A 22,168-nucleotide genomic window follows, 5' to 3' on the forward strand; every position below is an offset into this window, starting at 1 on the left:
GCGTCGTTGAAAAATGTTGTTGACGTGATGGGTTGCACATGCGCCTAAGAATCTCGTCGACGTATCGTTGAGCCGTAAGATTCCCTCGAATGTGCAAAAGGTCTGTTCTGGCATTGTAGGCGATGGCAGCCCACAACATGATGCTGCCACCACCAAATCTGTCAACTTCCTGCACACAGTTTGCTGCAAAACGTTCTTATTAAAGAATAAGATTTACTGCTTTCATCATGAGGGTTTAAGAAGTGTTTCTCCAATTGTGTGAGGCTTTTTTTGTTTAGCAATTTCGAATGCAATCTCACATGAAGCTTCCACTACGGCTGCACTCTGCTGCTGAAACGACCCACTTCTATCGATTCTTTGGCTTTTAAGACACTGTTCATGCCGTTTGAAGAATTTCAAACCCTTCTTTGCGTGTTCTGGATGTTTCGTCTCGAGATGACGCTTGAGTTTTGATGGTTTCATTGACTCTGCACTCAGGACAGCATGGCACAAAACACACTGTGGTTTCTCTATGCCGTCGTTGGTGAGCACAGTGGTGAAGCCAATGTAGAGGTAGCATTTTGAGTATCTGCGCCGTTTAGCCATGGACACAACTCACCTCTACTGCTTACTTATCTCCTTGTTAAAATAGAATAAAAATGTTGAATAATGAACGCTTTGCCAACTGTAGATCTTACACTGACTACTTGTGGGGGGCACAGGTAGAGTAATGATGGGGTAAGTATTGGGAGGGAAGGGAGCGTGGCCAGTCGTGCAATTCGTCATCCACCAATCAGCAACGGACATGTGACGTGTCAACAGCGAGCACACACACTTAATCACAGCTAAACAGACACACAAGTATAGGTATATGCGCGTGCACTCACATACTCACTACTCACTAGTACACACATACATACAGTTGCAGACACATACACATTCACACAGGCACATTCACTCACAGGCATGCATACATACACCTATAATATCACCTAATGACATTGAACTAATGTAGCACATGTTTTGCTTTGCACCGAAACAAAAAAAATGTAAGAGCATGAAAATGTAATTGATGAAATAAAATTAATGTTATCCCAAGCTACTTCTAACAAGGCTTCGCAACTCCCCTGCCAAGGCTTTGCTACTCCCCTGTCAAGGCTAAGCGACTCCCCTGCCAAGGCTAAGTGACTCCCCTGCCAAGGCTTTGCGACCCACCAGTTGGGAACCCCTGATCTACAGGGTTGCATGGTGGCCCATAAGCCCCTAACCATCCATATATCTTATATATCCAGTGTATCTGTGTGCTGTCCCTCATTCTCACTGCATAATATTATGTGACACCAAGTTCTGTGAGACATTTTCCTCAACAACAGGGGTTATTGTTCCAAATGCCACGGTAACAGCTGCCTTCAACTCATCATTAATATTATAACATTGTGTAGACACGATGTCCTTGATGTATCCCCAAAGAGAGTTATTACATGTTGTCAAGTCTGGACTTCTTGTGGGTCATTTCATGGGTGCCAGGGATGTTACAGAACCATGACCTATCCATTTGTCTGGAAAAGTGTCATTAAGATAATCTCGCACAGTGAGGGCAAAATGAGTCAGAGTACCATCTAGTTGAAACCAAACCTCCTCTCTGATTCCAAGTTCATCGATTTTTAGTATAAGCCATTGTTGTAACATATTTAGATATGAGGTATGGTTTAGTGGCTCGTCAAAGAAGTATGGTCCAATAACATGATGCACATTAAGTGCTGCCTATATCATGACATGTAGAGTGTTGTATTCAATTTTTTCATAATGAGGATTCTCCTTTGCCCAGAAGTAAACATTTCGTGCTCGACTCGAAAAGTAACTTGCTCACTCATTCCAAACATCACCTTTCCCTGAGAAGGGATCGTATTGAAGATTTGCAGTAACTCATCACATGCCAGCTTCCTATTTTCTCTATCAGCATCATTTAGTTCATTCACAAATGTAGGTTGCCATGCTTTAACTCCCATGTCCTTTTTCATAAAGGTCTGCATGGTTGTTCGCAGGATACCAAGTTCAGCTGATCTTTTCCTTGTCGACTTTAATGGTGAATTAATTACTGACTCTTCCACACCAGCACATGACTCTACGTTTAGCTGGTCTTCCTGAACAAGATGCATTCTTAATATTGCCAGTTTCAAACAATTTGCTCTCCAAATTTGGCATCGTTTTTCGTGTTGGTGGATCCTCATTGAATCTTTCTCTAAGTTTGCCAGTTATTGTATCCAGGGTGTCACCAGTATTCTTGGACTCGTGTACCCATGTACTTGTCACAATACGCTCTTCAAGTGTAAATGGGGTTACATCAGCCATATGTCTCTGAAAAAAAAAGAAACAAATTAATAATACATGCATAATTGAATATAACATAATAACATATGGATGGGTAGGTACTTACGGGCCACCCAGTACATTGTCTGTTTTTCAAAAAGTTCGAGAGTTAGGGAATGATTCTTAGCATTTCATAAATGCAGAACCAGAGCCCATTATACTGTACAGTGTGAAATTACTTCTCGATGTTGAGGAAGCAAGATGTACAGTTGACTGTCGCATAACATTCAGTAGATCCTGTCGATTACAGTTCATTTCCAGGCCACATTAATGACGTCTGGCTTAATTTATCACAGTAATGAGATATGCACACCAACACACAGTTAATAAATTACTGTTAATTGTAACATAACATTCAGTAGATCCTATCGATTATAGTTCATTTCCAGGGCACGTTGACGACGTCTGGCTTAATTTATCACAGTAATGAGATATGCACACCAACACACAGTTAATAAACTACTGTTAACTGTAACATAACATTCAGTAGATCCTATCGATTATAGTTCATTTCCAGGCCACATTGACGACGTCTGGCTTAATTTATCACAGTATTGAGATATGCACACCAACACACAGTTAATAAACTAAAGTTTATCGCTGGTCATAACTTACGTCCCTTACATTGATCTTCATTCGATGTCATTATGCTACCGTTCTAACTGGTAGAAACCGACACTTCTGTTAACAAATAGATGTTTCTCATGATCAGGGTTGCCAGATCTGAATTGTTGAAAGTAGCAAGTTGAAGGGTTAAAAAAAACAAACTTGTAATTAAAAAAGCCCAATATTTTTTTTACCAATTGATAAGCTTTTTAGAGTAACATTTTAATACTTAAAGCAGTGGTGCACAAACTTTTTGAGTCAGGGGCCCAAACAGACTTCTTGTAACCATTGGGGCCATAAAAATGTGAAGATTAAAATCGTCCCACAGTTGTTTCACATATGATGGACATCACATTAAGAATACACAAATAATGATTACATCAAAGAGTTTGCACATTGTTACGAAATAATATCAAAATAGGGCTCATAAGTAAATCTCAAAGAAAAATTGGAACGCGTGAGATTTCATAATTACGGAAATATTACGTCATTGAGCCAATGATTAAATGCCTATGCATTAACGAGATTTGCTTATTAAATTTTTTTATTGTTCGACACAAATGGAACCATCCAGTATCTAATCTAATGCATATTCTTCGATAGTGCTTAATCTTCACACAGGCACGAACTCTAAGCACTCAAACTCTCTATGTTTGACTTTCCCATTGGAAACCGTGGTCCACTTGGCGACTCGTTGCAGGCCAGATTTGGCCCTCGGGCTGGACTTTGTGCACCACTGCGTAATATGGCAAACGTTAAAAGTCTTAGAACGTAAATCACGACCAAAGCAAGCAATAATAATGTCATTGTGCATCATGTTTAGATACCCGTAACACAGAAGAGTTAATGTAAAAAGCCTTATTACGAAAATTATGGCCAAAGCAAGTAATATTAATGTCAGCTGCAAATTGACAATACTATCGCTTGCTTTGGCCATGAGTGTCATTTTAAGGGTTTTTAACGATTTTGTGGTAGAGCAGAAAAATCAAAATGTTTTATTTTTACATATATTTTCAATGTTACGCTTGTGCCTGCTTCCGAGAGCAAATCAAATTGAAGCGAGGCTCTAACGTATACAAACAAACTCGCATTTCATCATCGACTGTAAGAAGCCTCTCTCTCATTCTGGCTTTAATTTCAATCAATGCTGAAAATTCAATTTCACAAAACCACAAAGATGCAAATGAAAGCAGAACTTCAACTACTTTTGAACTGAATGCATATATGAATTTTTAATGGAGATCCAAAACTCATCAAAGCTGTTTTCGGGAAACAATGACTAATAAAATTTGTCATTTCATAAATCATTGAGCTGTTCTTCCTCCTCAGTTGTAAGATTTGTTGTCTCGTTGATTCCGAATGGATAGGTCACCTAGTTATATTTGTTGACAGCAAGTGACGGGAAGTAATATTCTAGTGCGGACTGTAGGTCGCTTAATGTGTTCAAAATTTGAGGGACAATTTTCTTCTTTGACAGACATTTGTTAACAGAAGGAAAACAATCAAGGACTCCTTTCGAGATCTTATTCTTCCACAGTGTCTCCTTTTCATCGAAGGCCTTCAGTTTGGATGTTGCAGTAATAATGTTTTCAGATGGTCCTTGGAGACTTAAGTTCAGAGAGTTTAATTTGTCAAACAAGTCAGAGAGAAATTGAACCTTCAGCCACCAGATCTCATCATGAAAATAAAATTTAAAACCTGCTTCCTCAACCTCCAAGAAAGAAATTACTTCAGGTTTCAGTTGGACAAGACGCTTTAACACCTTTCCTTTTGAAAGCCATTGATCTTCAGTGTGATACAGTAGCTTTTTGTAGTCTGAATCCATCTTCTCACAGAGAAGAGAGAAAAGTCGAGATTGAAGTGGCAGAGTCTTGATGAAATTTACCACTTGAATAACTTAATTCATAACAGACTGTAAATCTTTCGGCAAAGATTTGTAGGCAAGCGCCTCTGTGAATCATGCAGTGAACAATCCTAATGTTTAGATTTTGTTGGTGCACCAGAGTGGCAAATCCCTTCTTTTTTTCTTGCATTGGACAGCCATTGGTGCAAATGCTCTCACAGTTATTCTAATGTAATTTGAAGAGCAAAATATTTTTAATCACCAACTCAAAAATTTCTTGGTCTTTTGCTGTACTTTTTGTGCCACAATAAAACATAACAGTCGAACCCTTGCTGTCGAGAATGAAATGAGTTCAGTGAAAATCATCCAATGTTTTGGAAGGTTTCAGAGTGTCTCTATAGTAGCTTTTTTAACTGATGTGTTCGACTTGCTTGTAAAATCTCAACAAAGTTGAATGTGTTTCAAAAACTGGGGCACACCTGCCAATATCTTGTGGCACACAGGTTGAGAATCACTGCCCTAAACTAATGTGAAGTCCAGATTATAGGTGGTCTTTTTCTTTTTTGAAAATATATTTATTGGGGTAAGTGTTTAGGACTATCCTCATTATGTATGCAGTACCTGTCTAGTTCACTTACTAGTTCATTTTTTTCTTTTTCTTCAATTTTTGTTAAACTAATTTATTGAACTATGTAGGAGTTAACATGCTATTGTTTCTGTGTGCACACATTTATGCATGAATTCTGATGAGGTAATTCTGGGTACTTTATAAGTAGTGTATTTTGTATTGTTTGTTGTAGTTTTTACTTACATTTACCCATGCCTGGACTGCATAGTCAATGATGGGTCTGATGTATGTTTTATATATTTTTACAATGTTATCTGCCGTTGCTCAACTATTTGTACCAGTTAGACTCCTAGCATACTTTGTTCTTTGCCAAATTTTTGTTTTAATGTTATTTGTGTGCTTTAACCATGTCAGATTTGAGTCAAATGTTTGTCTTTAAAATTTTGTGGATGTAGCATTTTGAAGGAGTGCTCCATTCATATTAGATCTGAGGTTGTGCTTTTTCATCTTTAGTTAACTTGGTGAATACTACTAGTTGTGTTTATTTTAATTGTATACTTTTGACAATATTCACTTATACTAACTTGTGATTGGAAATTTTTTGGCTGCTATAATTGGTGTTAGTACACTTTTCCAGACTGCCACATCATCAGCAAACTGTGAGGAGTATCCATTACTTGGATGTTTTACAGGCATATTATTCACGTACATGATGAATTGGATAGGGCTGATCACTTGTTCTTGAGGTACACCAACTTCTGGAGTAAAACACTGTAAGCAGGTCCCTTCAACATTAACTCTACATATTCTGTTTTCCAGAAAGTTAGATATCCAGCGAATAATTCCTTGCGGTTGTCCCATTTCTTGCATTCAGAACCAGAGATCGTTGTGCCATACAGTGTCGAAAGCTTTCTCATTGTCAAGAAAGCAAGGGACGATGCATTCTTGTTCACTAAAAGTGCTAAGAATTGGTTCTGGTAATTTTATGTTATCTCAAGAATGTGGAGAGTATTACTGTTTCTCTCAAGAATTTTGCCTGCACAGTTGGTTGGTAGCTGTTTGGTTTATTGGCTGGCTTTCCTTCTTTATAGAACATTAATGCATTTGCATGCCTCCAAGAAACTGAGATATAACCAGAGTATAATGATAAATTAAAATTGCTGTGAGATGTCCAATTAATTTCGGGGTCACATTTTTAAGGAGGACGGCTTGTATATCTTCTTCTGCTGATGATTTTTTGTATTGGTTATTGCTTGAATTCTTATATGGAAATTGTGTTTGTGTTGTTGATTTGATAGTTATTTAAGTTGACTGGGAAGAATGGATCAAATAGTTCACTGTTGTTCATTATAAAATTGTTTACTTTGTTTTAAAAGTGTGCATTCATGTCTGTGTCGTTGTGTGTCCTAAATGTATTTTGAAATTGTTTGAATGTTTAGGCTTTTGCTTTATTTGTATGTACTTTGGTATTGTGTTCTAGTGTGTCTCCATTTGTGAATCTTTTTACGTGTATCCAAAATTGTTTCGGATCTGTTTTTTCATTTAGTTGGGAGCAGGAATTGTCCCATTTTTCTTGTTTTAATAATTTTACTTCAGCTCTGATTTGGTATCTTGCTTTATTTTTTTGTTTTTTTTAATTCTCTATGATTTGTCTTCTAAATTGACGTCTATGCTTCATTAGTGTTATTGGTTGTTTGTGCAGTTTCCATGCATTATTTATGGTTTTATGTTGTTGTTTTGATATTGCTTTATTTTCTGCAGTTTGAAGGCACTCCGTGATTATAATTATTTGACATTAATTTTCAACATCTATTTTATTTTTAGCTGTTTTCATAATTTTGTTTGCTAGCCAATGGTGTAATTCTTTTTGGTATTTCTTCTAATGTGCTTTTTGATAGTAAATTTTATCTTTCCTATATGTATTTTTATGGGGGGTGAGATCGAAGACACACCATACAGGTAAATGATTGCTGTCAACATTTTTTTCCCACATGAAATTTAACTAGTTTTTGGCTCATATTATTCGAGCTTAGGCATATGTCTAGTATATCATTGGTATTAGTGGTATCCGTAGTAAGTATGTCATCATTCAGGAAGGCAATGTTGTATTCATCTATGAATTGGAGGAGAAGTCTTCCATTTGCATTTGTGGAGTTATATCTCAAGGTTGATGTGTTTACTGTTTAAATCTCCTATTAGAATGGTGTTTTGAGTGTGGGGAAAAATGTAAAGTAAATTTAAGTGTATTTGTTTTGTAGGGAAACAATACATTCCTGCTATTGTAATGGTAAAACAATTATTTAACAGGATATCGTTAGTTATATGTTCGTTGTTGCTGATGATTTGAATATCAGTAACTGATAGATTTATTTTGTGTGACAGCAACATTCTTTGTTTTGTAAGGTTTTACATAATATTACAAATTCTGGGTTAGTTTGTTCCATTATGTCTTCGATATCATGTTTCTTGGAAACCAGTACACCTTGGATGTTGATATATATATGACAGAGAATTTAGGTTGATAGCAGTGTTAATATTTATGGTATGTAAGGTATGATGTATTTTTTGTGTTTATTTGGAGATTAAGGCAATTTGTTGTTTGTGTGGGTTTTGTGTACTTGGCTATAAAGTCTGTGACGAAATTTGTAATTATATTTACAAATAGGATTGTCATATGTTTCCTTAGTGGAGTTGTCATTATCTTGTGGTTTTGGTATATGTGTGTATTTGTGTTTTATCTGTGTGCTATTGTTTGTCACATCTGTTGGTTTTTGCTGTTTTTGGTAGTTGTGTGATTGCTTTTTTTAAGTGTTTGTGCATATGTTATCTTGTCTTGTGTCAGTGCTGGTTTTGTTTGTTGTGTATGTGTCTGTTGTTTCATTGTCATTTGATGGTGTGTTTTTTATTTCATACAGTTATGACAGAAAGTGTTCGTACCCCTGGGTCCTGAGTGGTTTTTTGCTCATAACTTAAAAAGTATCACAAGTAGGATAATGAAACTATATTTTATTATAAATATACTCTTCAAAAAGAGAAAGGCAAAATTTGAGACAAATTGTTAACAAGTTTATTCCAGGTAGTTCTGTATGACGTTTGAAACTTTGCACATTCACTGCTGAACATCCAAAGTCTGCAAAGGCGAAGTCCACGCTCACTAGTTGAAGTTTAACGTTACTCAACGTCAATAACGAGTATGCCCCTGTGAGCATCAATAACTGCTTGACATCTCCTGCCCATGGAAGCGATGAGATGACGAATCACATCCTGTGGAATGGCTGTCCACTCAGCCTGCAAAGCTGCTGCAAGCTGAGGTAGAGTCTGCGGTTGAGGTTGTCGTCATTGCAGACGTCGGTCCAACTCGTCCCAAAGATGTTCGATGGGGTTTAAATCTGGTGATCTGGAGGGCCAGGAAAGAACGTTGATGTTGTGGTGTCTCAAGAAGACAGTGGTGAGGACGGGCATTGTCATGTTGAAAAACATCGTTGACGTTCACCATGATGGGTTGCACATGGGGCCTAAGAATCGTCAACGTATTGTTGAGCCGTAAGATTCCCTTGAATGTGCAAAAGGTCTGTTCTGGCATTGTAGGCGATGGCAGCCCACATCATGATGCTGCCACCACCAAATCTGTCAACTTCCTGCACACAGTTTGCTGCAAAACGTTCACCTTGGCAACGGTAAACACGGGTCCTTCCATCCTGCCTACGAAGCATAAAACGTGATTCATCGCTGAACCAAACATGCCTCCATCATCGATGAGGCCATACCCGATGTGCCCGAGTCCACTGCAGCCGTGCTTGACGATGTTGCTGGGTGAGGATGACGCCTCTAAATGGACGTCGAGGTCGGATTCCTGCATCTCGTAGACGGTTATGTACTGTCTGATCAGAAATCCTACGCAGCCCTGGTATGGTTGAGGCAGTAGACGTCGCAGTGGTGGTCCTATCCCGAAGGTGATGTAACCGGATGTAGCGATCTTGTGCGGGCGTAGTCACACGAGGTCTGCCAGATCGTGGACGGTCACGAGTTGATCCATTTTGTTGGTGACGATTCCATAGCCTTGTGATGGTGCTTGGGTGGACATTGACAGCTCTGGCAACATCTGATAGAGATTCGCCTGCTTCCAAGCGACCAATGGCATTGTTGCGTTGTGCTTCAGTCAGTCTTGGCGTAACTGTATTGCGTGTCGGTGGCTTAACACTGAGCTATGGAAACCGAGAACCCGTCACTTTTATAGGATTTTGCACATGTTGCACTTGCAGAACATGCAGATCTCTCAGACAAATTTATTGGACACGAATGCGTTTTGGCGAAAAATCCAATGTTTTCCTCCGTTTTCAAGGTGCACAACTTTTATTGTCATTTTGGTCTGACAATCGGTGCCTTAACACGTGTAACATCACATACTCTGAGCTTGTAATGTTACTACATATATTTCTCTTTAAAATAAAAAATATCCCTTTGCATTTCTTGTTTTGAAGAGTATATTATATTAACACACATCTACATAAATTGAATGACAAATAAACTGTTTATAAACAAATAACCAAACATAGGAGGGGTAGAAAGTGTTTGTGCATCTACTTTAATGGTCAGTTGTGCAGCCTTTCAGGTGAATTACTTTGCGCAATATCTCCTCTTAGCCCTCCATGAGCATTTGACAGTACTCAAGTGGTATTTTCTTCCATTCTTCTTTACAGAAGGCCTCCAACTCTTGCATGTTTTTTGGATCACTCTGATGAACCCTGGTCTTCAACTCATGCCAAACCTTTTCAATTGGGTTGAGATCGGGTGACTGCGATGGCCACTCCAGGACGCTTGTATGGTTCCTCTGCAACCAAGATTGCACATATTTCAATGTTATAGTTAGACCTGCTTTGATACTTGTTGTTTTATTAACATCCAAGGTTGTTTTTGTGTCAGTTTGTACTTTAATTTCGTTGGTAGATACTCGCTGTACTGCAGTATTGGAAGAATCTTCCAAATAATCTTCATTTTCTGAGTTTTCAGTAAAACTTGATAATCATTTTTCTTTGAGCTTTATGTTTTTTTCTAGTGTTGCTATCTTCATCTATCGTGGATAATTTTTTTGCTTCATTACAAAGCAACATTAGAGGTGAAGAGTTTGTTACTTAAGTCTAATTCAGTATTTGATTTAACCTGTTGACTGCCAAGTATTTCAGCTGCCACGGCAGCTCCTGTGCCGAGTTTTTTCAGCAAAATTAAGTAATTTTTAAAACAAAGGAAATAAGCAACAAATACTATTTTTTCTCTAAGCCAAACTTATAGTAGTACTCAAAATGAAGAAATATGTACAAAACATGAAACAATAATGCACAAAATGTCATTTTTGGGTATTGAAATACGTGACACATTTAATAATTCACTTTCATGTGAAATGTTTTGAAGCAGGGATCAACACAAAAAGCCACTTTGCAATCAGTACATTCATATCTGCTTTCTCTCCTCATGGATTGGTCAGAGCACACTTTACACTTTCTAGTGTGGTACTTTTTCTTTTCTGTTTGGGGAATAAGTTTTGGGAAGTGACGTTCTGTGAGGCGAAGGGGGTTTTCCAAGGAAGACCGGCAGGCCTTTGGTGGATTTTGGGCACTTGGTGTGGTGATCTTCAATCAGGGTATGGATGACACTGAGTCTAAACTCCAGGAGAGACAGGCTGTTTCCCAGTGATTTGTAAACAACCAAAGCATTGTACACGGCTATATCCATCATGTGAAAAAGTACTTTTTTGTACCACTTTACAGCCTTGCGCATACTCGGATAAGCATGCAACGCATTGTCACATAATTCAGTTCCTCCCATATAACAACTATAATCAATGACACATTTTGGTTTTACAATAGCTGCACCAGTAGCATGGTTGATCTTTCCAGTGTTTTGCATGGTATTGTCATGTATTGTACTCAACATGAAAATGTCCCTCTTATCCTTCTAGTGAAAAACACCAATGTTGTCTTTTTGTGTCACTTCCATTTCTCCCCTTTGGATAGTTGTGAAACATTTCAGCATCCCAATTTGATTTTTCATTACTGTCCCACACAAATAGGTGTCACAATCAAGCAATGACTTTGCTAAAGTCTGACTTGTAAAAAAGCGATTCAAATAGAGCTTATAACTTTGTCCAAACAATGGTTCCATCAATGTGCGTACAACACGTTCGCCTTGTCTGCTCTCTTTAGTGCTGTACTGTGTAGTAGCACGATTGTAGATGAAAAAGTCCCAAACCTAGCCCTTTTAGATGGAATGTACTGTCGAAATCCTAGACAACCCTTCTATAGTATCAAAGATTCATCAATACAGACATGTTCGTTTGGTACATATGAGGTTCTAAATTTTTCCCGTAAATGTTCAATAATGGGCTGTATCTTGTGCTGTCATTGGTCAACAATATTTTTCTGGGTATTGTCAACAATGTGTAGCATTGATAGCAGCAAAAGAAACCAGTTTTTTGACATGCACTGACCAAAAATGGGTGTGGGAAGTAAAGGGTCAGTACTGAAGTACATGAAAATTGTTGGTTTTCTTTCTATGCCCATTAGCATTATCAGACCCATAAATTTCCTTCTCATTAGTTGGCTTCCATGATTTTACTCTAGAATGTTCCTTCAAATCAGCATGGGCCATCATAGTTTCTGCATATTTATTGGTCTATGTTACAATATGGTTTACAATTGTGGGAGGGAAGAACTTTTGAAAACAATGAAAGGGCTTTGAGTCTTGGCTTAAATTGTACTGGATACCATGATTTTCTGAGAAGGGGTTTATAACTGGAGCAGCAAAGGATTCAGCATTACAATCATTGTCAGTAGGGCACTTTTTCTTGGAACTGTTCTTACCACGACTTGCAATTTTACATTTACTCCCTGGTGTTATTGCCCGTTTAACAGTGCTGGTTGATGGCTAGTTATCATCATCTTCACTAACATCTGAGCCTTGTATTTTCATATTTTTCAAAGAATTTTCAAAATCCGAATCTTTTCAATCGCCACTGCTATCTTAACTCCCAACCAAGTTTAAAATACAACTCTAATGCTTCTTCATGTTGGATCGATAGTGAAACAATTTGTAAATTGGTCAAATGCATGATTGGTACTGACATCTAGCATTGAGGTTAGGTATTATTGAGAACGAATTAACTCGTCCATGGCATGAGATGAATCTGTTTTACTTCTGTATTTTCTTGTGGTTTATTTTCATCAATTGATAGCCTTTTTTGTGTTGCATTTGCATAGTCCATAACATTATCTTCTTTTCCACTTTCAGAAGAAATTACAACTTCTGATTTTATAACAGTGGCAGGAATAATCTCCAACGGTTTTTCTTTTCTCGTATTCTCAACAAACAATTATACGTTAGAAATTGCGGCTGCCATTAAGGTTAATGGGGTCATGGTTAAAGTTAAATAAATGAATTTTATCAAATAGGTTTCAAGAAGCACAGATCAATGTTTTAATAGATCCTACTAAACCAATAGTCTTTTTAGTATCCACTCTCATCACCATCTCCAATCCATTGTTCAGAACTATTACTACAAAACTTTCTTAACCCAGTTGAACAAGCCTACAGTTATGTTTTGAGGATAAAACTAAATATGAACTTGTATAATTAAATAAAATTAACCAATATAAAAGAGTTAAGGATAAATGGAAGGATAAGAGATTCAGATATTAAAAACATGGTGTCAAAGGAAACATAATATTTATCACCAGAAAAATCAGACAAATTATCAAGAGAATTTTATCAACACATAAATTAAAGTAAACATTTAAAATGGGGGAGTTAACTTGTAAACAAACAAATGTAACTGATTGAGTTATTAAGATGAGAAATTATGAACTAGTGATAAACTAACTTATAATTCATGTGACTGATAGTAAATAGAAATTGTATATTTGGATACTTAAAATCAATGAAAAAGTTGTGGAACAAATCATTGCAATGGAACATTAAAGAACTACGAAAATGACATGAAGTTGAGTAAAAAGTAATCCCTAATCACTGTAGTGAACCAAAAATGAGTAGGTACACAGTGATGGAAGTAGAATTGTCTGTATGACAAGTATGGTGTAACAGAATAACTGTTGTTACATTCATAATGGCTTATATTAATGTGAAATGTGAGTATCCATAAGAGGAGTGTAATAACAGACTGAAGGATTTCACAACATGGACAGGTTGGTGGTGAAAAGGATGTACAAGTAGAAAAAAGTGTAGGTTTAAGGTAAATTTGATAAATATGCTGTGTGTAAATTGGAAGACTGCAGTTGCTTGTGATATTGTCAAATGGACCAATTTGATGTGGTGAGGATATACAAGTTGAAATCATTATTGTTGTGCGTGGAAAATGAACAAGATATGTTACTGGTTATAAATAATACACATGAATAACTTGTGTATTGTGGGGGTTTGAAATATTAAAGACAAGTATGTATTCCTTATATGTAAAAGTTATACATGTACTTTAAAAGTCTACGCTCATTGTACTACATACACATTTGTGATATTAAGGATTACAATGAATGTATGCTGTAAGGAAGAATCTGTTGTCTCTTTACCTTCATATTGTAGGGTTTAAGGAAAACAGAATTTGTACTGAGGATTTAAGTTGTTATTAAAGCAAACTATGTTGAAACTAATTATGTATGATTTATGAAATATTAATCTTAGAATAATTAGGTGCTACCGTAAATTAACAAGAATTGAAAACATTTTGCAAGGTATTACTTGTTTGATTTGTTTAAAGTATCTGTAAATGTTACTAGGTATCATTGTTGAGATAGATACATGAAAGTTGGTTGAAGATTTTCAATTACAAAATTGTTATTTCAAATGGAATGCAACAAGCAGACCCGATATGGTCTTGTGGTTAAGGCACTTGAATTACAACCTCAAGATCATGATTTCAAATCTGTGTCACTGAAGAAACTTGTAGTATATAGGTGTAATCTGGGCCAATTGTGAGAGAAGATTCTTGGCTTATAAAAGTACCAGCTGTCCCCAAACTATTTGGTATTAAGTTCGTTGTTGAGAAGATGGAATTATGTAAGTGCTTAAAGGAGAAGAATTTTATAAAAAAGATTAATCATCATCAGTTTTATTATTTTTGAAGCATTGTAACAGATGCAAGTTTGGAATATTGAGTAATGTGTTATATATGAATCATAAGTGTCTGTAAACAAACTATTTTTGACAGAAAAGAAACCATACATCAATGATATGCAAGAGTGCAAAAAGAGCTTACTGGAAAGCCAGATTGTAAATAACCTTGTGGGTTTGTCGTAGCAAATAGTCATTTTGTTTTATCACAGTGACAAAGTGAGAAATAAAAGTGGAAAGTCACATTGCATATTTTGAGAGAGATTTACGAGCAAGGAAACCAGAGTTTCTTATGCAGGATGTTGTTACCAGAAAACATGTAAAGTCAAGAGTTATATGGATCTTTAGCTGTAATACCCAGAGATGAACAGAGAACTCTTGAAGTTAAATGACCTTCATATATTTTTGTTCTGATAAAGAATCACATGCTTTGTTGTGATTATGGAATCTCAGAAATCACCTTGTTACAGTATTGTTAAAACTGGTCTAGAATCAGAACAACCTGCATTGCTGTTCAAAGTCTTCAGTTAACTAGAAAAGTAGTTCATTGTACTAGTATTGAATTTCCAGTATCCAACTTCCATGTAAATGAATATACTTTCTCAGACATTAACCTAGAAACATAGAAATTTTGTTTATGTATTGAGATGAATATTAAATAAAGACAATTATCTTAATTAACTTGTTACTAAAAGTAATTCAACTAATGTTGAGAATGCTGTAAGTAATATTAAAAAATAAGATTAGCTTGTTTATATATAATTATCATCATATGATGTGTAAAAAATTAACTTTTTCAACTTTTGGAAATCTTAATATAAATTCCTGGAGTTGATAATCTTATGTACCAAAAAGTGCTCAATTAATTGCAGTACATCATATGAATACTGTATCATATGTTCTGTTACACCTAACATGCCCAATACATAGGTTTGTGTGTGAAGAACAATGCAGTATTGATTATGCTGTCAGTGTTGTCAACTATAAAAACTTAGAAACTTTTTAAATTGAAAAAATGTACATCAGATCTCTGGATAGTAGTATGTTAGTAAAATAATGTAATAGCTGTTTCATCAAAACATATTCAAACTGTAAAGAAAATACTAATACCTTGCAGATATGTTGTTTTGTTTATACTTTTAAAATACATACAACACTATGTAGCGAGTTATTTTAATTTGTCAGCATTTAATTAAAGAGTTGTGTGATTACAGTCTAAACAGCATGTGATTTATTATATGTTAAAAACCTTATTTCTCAGATGTTTATTTTCTCCATTACAAAACTGCTATGCTTAAGTTGTTATTTAGATCAAAATTCCTGTTTGGTTTTAAACTTGTCAAACACACTAAAAATAAAGATATTCCAAAATGGATCAAACTAAATACTTGTCATTGTAGTATGTGCTTGTATTTTATAATGCTGTATAATTGTATAATATTGTATATTTATGTTATGCTTTCTTGAAAAGTTTAATGATACTAGGTTATATGTTTTTTTGTTTATGCAAGGTGAAGGTTTTTGTTGTAATAATTAACTGTTGAACCTGATGCAAAATTATGTTCACTGAAATTTTATATTCCATTTCTCATTTATTTTAAAAAATTAAGAAATTAGTAACATTAACAGAACTCCTAGAAGTAGGTTTTGTAAGGATACTTCTAATTCTTACTGTGGTTATTGGCAAACAATAAGAAGGTATTTTAAGTCTTAGTGTTGTTATAAATGAAATATTTCTTCATTACATAACTTTTATATTATAGTGGATTTTTAAAAAAAATTAATTTCTTCTAACATTTTGTAGACTGCATGTATGTTAACATAAATAACCAAATTGTGTAAATAGCTAATAAAATTTATTAGTTGTTGAAAAATATACTTTTGTTTTACTATTTTATTCACCACCAAGTTCTGTTTTGTACAACCAACAATTTGTTTTGCTAGTTTCCTACCATGAATGTAATTTTTTGGAAACATTTTGATGTGTTATACAATGTTATTACCAAGTTATTTAAGAATTTTAAGTTGCATAAAATACTTTACAGATACAGATCTATCTTTATTCATTGTGCTGAAGATACAACAATCAAGGAATTTTCAGTTCTAGCGGGTAGTGATCTGAAATATATTACACAGTATTTAACAAAATACTATAATCTTATCAAAGAGAGAGCAGGTATTAATCTATTTGCAATCATTGGTAGTTTATTTAAATATGATAGACTTTGAAGCTATAAAAGTATTGAATTTCAGTGGTATTTATAACGGTAATTTCTATTTACATAAGCAGCGGGTTTTTCACAAAATTTTAAGTCATAATAATTGGAGAATATTATTTTTTGACGTTAGTTAACACAGAACTTTCTATAACAATGTTGCTCACACAAATTACCACTGTTTCACAGTAAATGGACAGTTGCAGGACAAATTCTTTACTTGAGAACACTGTGCATCCTAATTTTTTTTAAGTTAAAGCTGAAGGAAGGTATTGTTTAGTGGGCTGAACTATTAATCAAGTTCATTTTTCTCAGGCCTGGATTACTATAATAGAAGTTGTTACTAATATTTTGGATGGATTTATAGTTATATTTCTGAAACATTGTAATATCATATTTCATCAAAAATAATTTCTTTCAAAAGTCATTTTAGGTTTATTTTACTAGTACTGCTTGTTGGTTTTTTGCATTGTTTTACTAAAAAAAATTTAGCTATGTTATGGAAAAAAAAATGGGTGTCATTTTAATAGTTTTGTTTTTGCTTTTTCTACCTAAATGCATGTTGTTTTTCAGCATTTTTTAATATTATGTCATTTCAATGGTAGGCTAGGAAACATAATAAACAATTTGTCTTTGAAGTATATGAGCATGGTTCTTTACTAATTACTGATGTTACTACTAAGATGAGATGTTGTGAGCCAAACTGTTTCTTCAGTACTGTTTTATTGAGGTAAATCTGCTCTTTGTTTACTTCACTTCTAACAAAGATGTTGAAAGGCCAGAAATATATTGATTAAAGTAGGAACACCCAAAAAAGTCTGGAAATTTAATTTGCAAACTATTTTCATTGATTATGTTAGGGGCTACCAACCAAGCAAACAATACCTAAATAATTGTTTTGCATTTTATTGTGGTGGAAATATATATTTAGAAACATTTTATCCTTTTACAAACTACACTCCTATGTTTAAGTTTTATTGTTGGGCTATTATGTGATCTGTGAGCTTAAATAATAAATTGTTTACTAATGTTTAGTTTGGTTTATTCTACTTTTTAAAAAACATGTAATCTTATATTAAAGAGTTTTATAAAGAGCTGGAAAGTTTGTGTATATTGTTACACAATATATAGTTTGATGACTTGACAAAATTTGTTTGGGATTGGTATAATACCAAATTTACTTCATACACATACATATGTCTAGCTCTTAGTAAAACATGCAAGTATATGTTCCCAAAAGTATTTTTACTGGATACATGTTTGGGTTAATGATAAAGTCAGTTCGTCTGAGATGCTTAAACAACAGAATAATAAGTACAATAGGAAAATATTACTTCCTCCTAAAGATTTACAAGCTTCTGAATACTTCTACAAAATTTTTGTGGAGTTTGAAGGGAGGAAAAGAATGTAGAAAGGGGAGTTTTGACATCTTCATGTGTTCCAAGCTCTTTTCCATCAACCTTGGCAAACTTTAGTATAAATGATAATCAGATGGGGCGAGGTCTAAATAATAAGAAGGATGGTGAAGTTTTCCCAGTCTAGCTTTTCAATCTTTGCAGATGTGATCCTTGCTGTATGGGGCCATGTATTATACTGGTGTAACGCAACATCTTAACGCTTGACCAAAGGAGGTCTCTTTTACTTTCAGTGCAACATTCAAGCACTCTAACTATTGACAATAGAAGTTTGATGTAATTGTTACATTGAGTAGCAGCAACTCTAAGTGAATCCCAACAACAATATCCCATCAAATGCTTAGCAAGACTTTCCTAGGGTAGAGTTAAATTTTGGGCTGTACTTTAGCCAATTTACCTACACTGAGCCATTGGCTCAGCACTTAACATTTTTATAAAATATCAATTTTTCATCTCCAGTCACTAACCTGTTCAAAAGAAGGTAAGTTGTGTTCACAAGAGTGCAGAGAAGTGCAGATGTCAACTCTTGTTCTAAGTTTGGCTTCTGTCAAATGATGGGGGACCCATTTTCCAAGTTTTGACACCTTTCCAAGCTGTTTCAGATGACAGATGGTGAACTGTTGAATTAACCTTTTGTACTGGTTTTTCAATTGTTACAGCACAATCTTCATTAAAAGGATCCAGCAGCAAGTCGTCATTAAACGCAACAGGAGGAACTGAATGTGGCACATTACTCAAGCGGTAGTCACCTGATCTAAACTTCTGAAGCCATCTTTGACACTTTCTTTCATTGAGAGATTCTGCACCATAAACATTTTCAATGTGTAGTTTCTACTGCCTTTTTTTTAAACTCATAAAGCATTATATGCTTAAAATGCTCCTCAAACACATCCATCTTCATAGGGGTTTATTTGATTAATGATCTGAAAAAGTGGAGTTGGGCTAGTTTCTTTTATTTGTCTGAACATTTCTATATGCGTCTTACTACATATTTTAGTCACTAAAGCCTTCTTCAAAGGTAGAAATGATATTACACTTTCTGTATTAAATTTTTGGACATTACTTATGGAATGACCTGATATATAATGTAAACATAATACATATATCAGACAGTAATTGCTCTCTTGCTTGTGTGATTTCACTCGATCGTGAGAAAGCCTTTGACAGAATAAGTCATAAATTTGTGTATTTTGTAGTAAGAAAATATGGAATTCCAAACAAAGTAATAACATTAATAAACGAAAATGAAACAGCAAAAATAAATGTAAATGGGCATGATGATAACGTAACTTTGACAATAACAACTGATAACTCAGTCTTCAAATGTATATATACACTTGACACTTTCTGCAGTGCAAATGGCTTTAAGATAAACAGGGGCCTGGTTTGGCCAGGTGGTTAATGCACTCGCCTCATAATCTGAGGGTCGCAGATTCGAATCTTCATAATACCAAATACACATGGGGGCATTATAATGTGATGGTCAATCCCACTATTCATTGGTAAAAGAGTAGTCCAAGAGTTGATGGTGGGTTTTGATGACTAGCTGCCTTCCCTCTAGTCTAACACTGCTACATTAGGAAAGGCTAGCACACACAGCTCTCATTGTCTTTGATACTTTCTTGATAACAAAGTTTATCAACTGCTAATTTTTGATTCCTTTCAATAGTGGACACAATTCTATTACAATAATAACACCTGCTTTTCAAAAGGAATCTTTAATACATTTGCTAGATTCGTGTTTAACATATATAGAAATGAAATATTTTGATTTAGTTTATTATTGTTTGTTTCATATTAATATAATCTAGACCATCTATTACTTTGATGTTCCTAATTGCAGAGACACAAAAGACAAGCTGTGTAAGAGTTTATATTTGTAACAATACTGAAGAATGTATCATTCAAGATACATTATGATAAATATAATTTTGATAACAATACGTGGATGTTTCCAACATCCTTAAGTGATAAAAATGATTAATTGATTGATTTTACTCTTACATTGTTGCTTTTACTAATTCAAAAATATGGCAAAGTTTAAATGAGCCAAATTGATAATTTCTTTAATGTATATTTTAAAGTAAACTTTCCAAATTTATCACCAGTGTGAGTAAAGATCGAGTTGTAACCTTACAACATTTTGAATCTGTTTCTATCCTGCGTAACAATTTCTCAGAGTATGGATCTATAACTTGTAACAAAATTTGAAATATTCATGTGTTTACAAATGTTTAATGTAATCACTCCAGTAACATGTTTTAAGGGTAAATAATAAATGTAACAATTATGAGATAATATTTTGCTCTCACAACAGATACAAATACCTACAATATGCAATTAAGCAATACGATACATCAATTTTCAAACACTAAAGTTCTAGTTATGATTATGTTGCTAAGTTAATGTTTAATATACAAATACCACAGACTTTACTTTCCTCTGGACTCTGTGTAGATTAAATACATTTGTGTTACATATGACCTTAAAATTACAATACATAAACATAAAGAATAATTTGTCGTATTTTACAGAATTTTTGCAACTTTTATGTTTATCAGCTCATTACATATACATTACTGACTTTTGTACAGTTCTAAAGCCTGAATATAGTGTAAGAATATAAAACATGGATGGTTTCAGCTTATTCATGAGGAGAGGTACAGAAATCGAGTATCTTGCAGCAAAATAGAATGAAAGATGAAATCCCAGGACTCATTTATCTTCTAATTCCATAGTTGCTTGTTTATGATATATTTTGATAATCTTTAAGTACCTTCATTATGTGAAATATTATATTCTAATAGAAAAGTTCAAAACAAAATCAGTGATGTCGAGAAACCCACTTGTTGAGAAATTTATATGCAAAAATGGCTTGTTTGGGTTGAGAAAATATTTTACATAGAAGAGCGAACAACGTTTCAACCTTCTTCGTTGTTCGCTCTTCTATGTAAAATATTTTCTCAACCCAAACGAGCCGTTTTTGCATATAAATTTCAAAACAAAATATTTCTATAACAAAAGTAATAAACTGGGATAACATATGGGTTGAGGTGGTTTTACAACAGTTAGCTCTTGTCTTATATACTATAGTACCAGGATTTACAGAGAAAGCAGTAAAACAATTACAAGAAACACATAATATATTTATATACATTTTAATTTTATTTGAAAAAAAAAGTCAAGGGTCAAAGTGCACATATTTAAAAATTTAATAACTAGCAATGTTTTCATACATTTAATCACACATGTACATATATACATACACATCCATTCATTCTTATAAATAATTAAAATTTAACAATAGACAGCTAGTTAGACATGGTATTTGACACAGAGAAAAGCAACTGAGAATTTATTTGCTATAGTACACAATAAAAGCAAGTAACCTAATTTCCAGGTTTATATGGCTATTGCTTTGAAAGGTTTTTTTAAGTACCCTATCTATTCAACAAGGGTGATACTGTCTGGTTTCAAGATTAAAATATGCCAAGAAGTAGTGAGTGGCAATTATAAATTGCGAGTCTTCCAGATTTGGTACTAGAATGAAAAAAAAAAAACTGCTGTTGACTGGGCATAAAAATTAGTTTTCAAATGTTAGCTTTGTTTATAATAAATATACAGACATATACATAAATGTTGTGCTAAGCTAGACATTACACATACATATAGCATGAAAGTAGGTTTGTTGTAATAATTGAAAAAATAAATAAGTTCTTGGCATGGCTTTTAACACACAGTACAGACTTCATACTTTACAGTTTTAAGTGCAGTGTTAGTACAAGTTTATAAAACTTATAAACTACACCATCAAATAATGGTTGGTTGGTTGATTTGGTATTTTATGGCTCAAAGCAGCGAGGCTATCTGTTTACTAAACATCCAGTAAAAAGTTAAAGGAAATTAAGATAAAGCAAAACACTTTATAAAAAAGATAAATAGCATAAAACCAATGTTTACATCTTGTCTGCAACATTAAGAGAAAAACTACAGTAACACAAATTGTAAAGGACTTTCTGCAGCATAATTGTAATTATCATAACTCACCAGGAAT

General features: G+C 34.4%; 1 long non-coding RNA gene across 2 annotated transcripts in view; it reads left to right on the forward strand.

The window, feature by feature from the left end:
- LOC143240287 (uncharacterized) overlaps positions 1-16,357 on the forward strand; it is a 29,212-nt gene extending 12,855 nt beyond the window's left edge. Inside the window, exon 4 of one of the 2 annotated variants that reach the window (XR_013021698.1) lies at positions 8,282-16,357. This is a non-coding gene — a long non-coding RNA (uncharacterized LOC143240287). The remainder of the gene's footprint in view (positions 1-8,281) is intronic. The other variant, XR_013021699.1, reaches the window with a different exon arrangement.
- The last annotated feature ends 5,811 nt before the right edge of the window (positions 16,358-22,168 follow it).

The sequence above is a fragment of the Tachypleus tridentatus genome, chromosome 13, assembly GCF_004210375.1.
Source record: "Tachypleus tridentatus isolate NWPU-2018 chromosome 13, ASM421037v1, whole genome shotgun sequence".
NCBI lineage: Eukaryota > Metazoa > Arthropoda > Merostomata > Xiphosura > Limulidae > Tachypleus > Tachypleus tridentatus.